General features: G+C 43.2%; 1 protein-coding gene across 2 annotated transcripts in view; it reads left to right on the top strand.

Moving 5' to 3' along the window:
* Window positions 1-315: 315 nt before the first annotated feature.
* The window catches only part of CRACR2A (calcium release activated channel regulator 2A), a 54,377-nt gene continuing 47,752 nt past the window's right edge, over window positions 316-6,940 (top strand). For both annotated transcript variants that reach the window (XR_003916352.1, XM_008921134.2), the window contains exon 1: window positions 316-416. The gene's annotated coding sequence lies outside the window, so the exon portion shown is untranslated. The remainder of the gene's footprint in view (window positions 417-6,940) is intronic.

The raw sequence follows: 6,940 nt of genomic DNA, 5'->3' as shown, positions 1-6,940 counted from the left end.
CGATGAGCGTTCCTGCACCCTTCCAAACTCTCCTGCCCTGTGCCGTGTAAGTTACCCACACCCTTAATCTGGAGAGCCATCGTGCATGTAGTCCTGACTGCAAGAGGGACCAGGGAAGACTGAGACTCCTCAAGTTCCCCTGGCTCTCTGGTCTCGCCGACGGCGAGTTTCTCTCGCCCAAGGTGAGGTCAGGCCGGGCGGGGCAACCGCGCTCTGGCTGCAGGTAGGGAGGAGGGAGGGAAAGGCCGGGACGGCCGGCCCGCCCTCGGGGCGCAGCCCGCCTCGCCCAATTATGTCACCCGTGCTCAAAACAAAGTTAGAGAAGTGGTTTCAGCTTTTCCGCGGTCTCACTTCCAGCCCGGGGAGAGCCGGCCCGTCGAGCGCACCGGGCGGGCGCCTGCGGGAGGCGGCGGCAGGTGAGTCTGGGGGCGGCATCGCGGGACGGAGGAGTCGGGGCAGGAAGATGGGGAGGTGCACGCACAGCCGGAGCCGGACCGTTCTCCCGGCGCAGCTGCCGCGCACAGCCGGACCGTTCTCCCGGCGCAGCTGCCGCCGGGAAGGCACTCGCGGTTGCTGTTTCACCCTGCGCTGCAGAGCCCCGGTGTCCCAAAAGTGCCGAGCTCTGTCGCAAGCTGCTCTTCGAGCGCAGGGTGTCCGCAAGGGCACATCGCCCCAGCGGGACTGTGTCCGCAAGGGCACATCGCCCCAGCGGGACTGGGCAGGGGCTGGGCAGGCTCAGAGCAGCCGGCACGGGACACGTCCTGTCCCACTGCCGCCCCCGGGAGCGCAGCAGAGCTGGGGCTGCTCGGGAGGGTGGCAGGAACGCTGCCGCCCCCGGGAGCGCAGCAGAGCTGGGGCTGCTCGGGAGGGTGGCAGGAACGGAGGGGCGGGCATGCAGAGCCTAGGGGGCACTGGTCGCTGCCCAGGCCCTGCCCTTAACTCTCCCTCAGCTCGCTCTCAGGCTGGAAGGCAGCAGGGAAGGTATCTGGATGAACCGGGGTGGCTGCCGAACAGGCTGGTGCTGCCCCCGCATCGCCTGCTGCCAGCGCGAACGCCCGCACGGCGCCGCATCCAACTCTGCCGTGCTCCCTCCTCGGAGCAGCGCCGGCACCGACGGGGGGCGATGGCTGGCGTGGGGAGCGACAGCTGAGTGCGGAGGGTGCGAGCTGTCGTGACTCCTCCCACACAGGGAATGTTTCGCAAAGGTGGTGCCTAAAAGTGCTGTTGACTGATGGTGGCTGTGTTTGCAGTTCTGCGTGCCTTATGTAACTTCGTGCTGAGGCTGACTGTCGCTGTCACAGAGAAATCCCTTTATGGTCTGGTTACCTCAGGAGCTGCCCCGCTGATTTTCACTTCGCAGCAGATACGGGGAAGATACTTGAGTTTGTGGCTGGTGGCTGCCTTGAGGCCCACCAAATACTTGGTGAAGATGAAGGCACTGCTGCTCCTGATGGTTGTAAAAATGATTCCTGTATCCCCCTGCAGTAGTTGTGTCACTCTTACACGGCTGTTAATACCTGTGTGGTACCTGATTTAGTTTTCTGTCTTTCTTGATCGTGAAGGCCTATGATGACTTTAAATGACAGCTATAAAAGAAACTTGCTGCTATCAGGATAATAGATTTCTTAATATACACCAGTAGAACAGATTATGAGTGCATGTAGTGAAAATTGGGTAGTGTCACAAGTGGGAGAAAGGTGAAATCCCTCTAGAAACTTTGGCTAATTTAACATGCTCTTCTATTTTCTTAGTTGCAATTTACTTAGTTGCAAGGAAAATATGACTCTTCTAGTTTCATATTGGTTTTCAACAATAGTTTTCAAGCTAGTTTCACTTTTCTTTTTAGAATATGTGAATTATTCTGATGCACGAGTAAAAGTTTATTGGCTGATTGTGGGATGTTCCAAGGACTCAGGTATCTGGTCCCCAAGTTTATCACTATGGACTTGAGTACTGTTCAACTCAAAAGAGAATTGTTACACCCAAAAGACTGAAAATTAAATTTCAATCTTCTTTATACTAAATTGTCAGCTTTTATGACATCAAGAAAAGAAATTTAGAAGTCAGTGTCTCAAGTACAAAGAGCAGTTGTATTTCTGTGAATGGATTAAATAGCAAATGAGATTTAGGACAATAATAGTTTGCAGAATCCTTGTTTACCAGCTCTTGGAAACTTGAGTTCACTGCTGCTGAAATGGAGGAGGAGTATTTGGTTCCCTGTGAGACACCTCTACCCGCCCTTTTCCTCTTATCTTGTGGTAGACTAGAACTGTAAAGAAAGTAGCAGAAATGAATGCACTGAAAAGCATTACCCTGCAAGCTTTTCTTGTGGTTTCTTTATACCACAGGATATATGTGTTGCTTCAAACAGGTCTCTCATTTCCTCCTCTTTCTGTTCATTGAGAAATGATATGCTGTCATGCAGTATAAGTATATATGAACGTATAGTTCTAAATGTAAGGAGGGAGTAATATATTTTTAGGGTTTTATTTCTCATGTTAAAAAAAGCAGATTTAATCAGTTTAACCTGATGCAAAACCATAATTAATTCTGCCATCCATGACTTACCCTGCAGAATTGCCAGGATGTCTGTGTCAAAAAACTGACTGAAACTAAGTTTGAAGACTTTGGAGCTCTTGCCAGACAAAGATCTAACCAGGTCAGGCCAAGAGTTTTCAGTCTGAATTGATTTATTGTTTCTAAAAGAAAACAAAAACAAAAAATTGGTGATAAATAATTGCCTGCATTTCTTATGTAATTGCCACTGCCCTTTCCTATTCTTCCCCACAATCAGTAAGTTGAATCACCACAGGGGCAGATTAGCAAGGTCTAGGATAGCTTACTGGAAATCTTGTCCAGTTTGTCTCATTAGTCACTTTCAGATTTATTGTGTATCATGTCTCAGTCTAATTTGACTTCCTTCTCATGCTCTCCTTCTGCTGTGCCTCTGTATTGTGGGTTTATTCTGTTGTGTCCCAGACTACCTCTTGCTTTAATGCCTTATTTTGCCAGACAGAAACGATGACGTAGCCATACCTGTTGCACTGGGGGAAGTCACGACACTGCTGAGCCGCGGCCTGGATATGTGTCCCTTGGAAGAGCCTGTGACCTCCAGAGGGCCCTGCCAGACCTGCACTACCATTGCAATAGCCTGTTTTTCCTCACTACTCATCCTATTCCTTAGTCTCACGGAGGGGGTGTCAAGGAAACTTCCATTCATTAAAGATCAGTATTAAATGAAGGCAGGGATCGCACAAAATTGCCAGAATAACTTTTTGACTAGTTGACTCACAGAGAATGAGGAAGCTATATTTCTCCTTGAAAGCAGTGGCGAATTAAAATCCAATTAAGAATCTGTAACAATGTATTTTTAGTTGTTTGCATTGTGAGGCTTTTTTGTAAAACTGAACAGGATGAGGTACACCAAGCCTACTAATCAAATATAGATAAGTGGATTTGTTTATATATGTTTCCAAGGCCTTGGAAGCGAGCCACACTGAACAGATAGCATGAAGGTTATCTTGTTCTGCATATAGGAAAATATGACTCTTCTAGTTTCATACTGTACCCTTAATTCTTACAATAGAAAAACAGTGGACTACCAAATTAAATATTCCTGTGCCTCCCTAGCATGCTCTTGTCCTATATAAACTGTGCCACTGACTCAGGTAAAGGTGGTTTCCAAGAGCAAGTCTGTAGTTTTAGAAATTCTGAAAATTTTGAAAACAATAACTCTTGCAAACCAAGTGCCAAATAACTAAGAAAACACTTGGAATATGTCTCTCGGTCCTCTAGTGCAATCTGTATTAGCTTGGATCCACTAATGTCAGTGGCAGAATAGACTGAAATTTTCCGCTGACATTTTTTCCATTAAAAATCAATTCTTATTGGAAGAGGATATTTAATTTGCATCTCAGAATCCTTTATATTTGGTTAAAGGTGGAACGTTCCTTGAAAACTAGAAACAGAGAGTGAATTTTAGACTTCAAGACAAAATTTTGCTGGTTTTCAGGCAGATAAAAGGTTTTGATTTTTTTTTCAGAAGTTACATTTTTAGCGAAGAGTTTTGGAGGAGGCAGAATATTTCAAGATTCTTTTTGTGAAAATGGTGTACTTTAAAGATGTTCTTGTCAACCACATTTCACCAGCTGAAAGTATCATTTAGCAGTGAGTCATTAGGAAAACCTGAAAGATAAGACAATTAAAAGGGATATATACTGCTTTACTTAAACTTTTTCCATGCATTTACTTTACAGGGAGGGGGTCTGTTTCCAATGCAAATAATTTGTCAACAAATGGAACAGCTTATATGAATTGGGAATACATCTTACCAGAACTTCATGTTACACCATTTAATAGTATAATGCTGTTATCAATATAGTTAATCGCATTTAATTTCAGTACTTGGAACAATGCAACACAATAAATCATTCTGAGTCTTTAGGTCTTTTCCAACCTAAATGATTCTATGATTCTCTGCAGTCAGATAGTCAGCTCACTTTTGACTTAACCATACTTTGAATGTGTTGATGTATTGCATATATTGTAAGGTGCTCCTTCTTAAGAACAGGTTTTACATCTCCGAACTAAAATTTTATGTTTTCGAAAGAAATCAAAATAATAGTAAAATAGTTCTACATAACTCTATAATAGTTCTGATGCAAGTTCTGTAACTGTCTGTCCTGTTTACATGCAAATGTTTATCAAAACTAATGCTACAGTCACAGACATTAGCTAGAGTTTTAGCCCATAATACATAACTGGCCAAACTGTATTTGTATGCAGTAACGATTTATTTGTACATTAGAGAGATAGAGACAGAATTTGTGAAGAAAACACGCACTCAGATAAACATACACACACCACCATCCTGCTCAGGTATTAGGTAGGTCAACAGTTTCTTGCAGACTCAAGGTTCTTGCAGCCAGCAGACAGGCAAGGAACAAGAGGGAGAGAGAAGAGTTCCTCTTGGAGTTAATGTCCTTGAATAAGGCAGAAAGAGCCAGTGGAGGGAGGGAAGGAGACCATGGATCCTTGAAGCACACAGAGTGCTCTCACAGCTCTGATGATTTTGTGACTATTCTTGCAACAGTGATTTCCATGATGACTGTTGCCCCCAGATTCAGTGTCCTTTTATAAGTAGTTTGCATTTCCAGGCAGTTCTTAGCTTTTAATTTCTTAAATACATTAAAAGGGAAGTATCTAAGCAGTGAAGCAAGTGGCAAAGATGCATTTCTGCTAAAATCATAACTACTTAAAGTAGCCTTACTTCTGAAGGAGCCTAGCAGCACTGAGCAGGTCCATTTAGCTTCACCCTGCCTTTTCAATATGGTTACCTAAGAACTGCTAAAATTTAGGCAATAAAAATTTTTCACTAGTGTTTTCATATTGAAGAGCAGGATGGGGAATAAATGAATCTGCCTGCTTCCTTTTCTTACCTCTGCTACTTTTGGACATCTGAATTTTAATATGTGAATAGTTTTGCTTACTACTTCCATACAGGCCAGCAAGCAGGCAGGCAGGCAGGCAACTTTCTTCTTCATCTGTGGGGGAAACTGGCCTTTGGAAGAAGAAAATTTTCTTGCCAGCTCTGTGAAAACTAGTTCCTTGGATGGAGATGTGAAAAAAAAAAGGTTAATGAGCACATGTTCACCATTCAGAGAGTTGGGATTCTGCATCATTGTGCACAGGAGTGACATCGTTTGGGTTTTTTCCAACATTTGGATTTGTGGATTCATCCAGGGACAAATGCCAAGTGGGCATTAAGTGGTCTCTGTTCAAAGTCTTTGATAGCCTGTTTTGGAATCATTAATGCTTTCACTTGAATAATATTTTCTGTTTTTCTCCTGTTTCACAGTTAATATTGTGGAGACTCTGCTTCAGTTTTAGTTTGTTTTGTTTTTAATAAATGAGTAATCTTCTGAAAAGAAGAAATCTCATTTATATGATTGTGATGTATGTATAACAAACAATATCTTCTCCCAGGTCTCTTCCCTCCTTGATTTCTACTAACCTCCCTTACCTTGAAATAAATTGAATTATATTGGAAAATATAAAAATAAGTGGAAATAAATTGGAAGTAATCTTAAAGAAACCTAAAACATTATTGTAGTATAAGCTTGCAGATGTCAAAGTAGGTGATACTAACGGTTCCCCTAATCTTTAAAAGCTAATCAGATCTGGTTGGAGAGTTTCAATTAAGCCTGATTGTAAACAGAATTTGGTTCTCCCACAGAAATTTACTCACAGGAAAGGAATTTTGACGTAACTAAAAAGTTTTTCCTCTTGTAGGCCAGTGGATGTAGGATTCCTCTGTTGTCTGCCTTTGCTACTCCCCTGAAATTATTTTCATGACACATTTCTTTCAGACTATCTTCTTGTGGTCCCTCATAGGAACTGCAGCCAGCCTCAGATCTCTTCCTCCACAGTTAAGCTCCCCATACCCACTCCATGGTGCACTATGTCCTGAGATGGAGAACCATGAGAGGTGGTGTACATCATGACAGAAGTGAATTCAGGCTGTGTGGAAGAGGTTTTGATGATACGCTTCAGTGCCTTTCTGACTTGCATGTTTTTACTTAAAAAGTCAAAATTGGAGGAATGAACATCCCATTTTTTTCATCTAGTTCTGTCTAGGTGTTCATATGGTTAGGTCAAGCTTTATAATGCTTCCGTGAGACTTAAAGGTTAATTGTCTTAGTCAAAGTTAAGAAAAAACAGATATTTTCTTAAGCACACAACTTAAGAATCTCTGCTGGTTGTTTTAAATGTGGGGCCTGAATTTTTACTTTGAATGGTCTTTTAAGATCTTTAAAAATGGCTAAAAGTAACATTGAGGTCCAGTGCTATCTTCATCTTTCTCAAGGAATTCCCACCTCTGCCATTACTTGCAGATTTGTGTTTGGTTCTATTCTTCCATGATGGCAGTTGCACTGCCTTT

This window comes from Manacus vitellinus, unplaced genomic scaffold (genome assembly GCF_001715985.3).
Source record: "Manacus vitellinus isolate BGI_N305 unplaced genomic scaffold, ASM171598v3 scaffold_83_pilon, whole genome shotgun sequence".
NCBI classification, from domain to species: Eukaryota; Metazoa; Chordata; class Aves; order Passeriformes; family Pipridae; genus Manacus; species Manacus vitellinus.
This window is presented reverse-complemented; position numbering and strand designations above follow the sequence as displayed.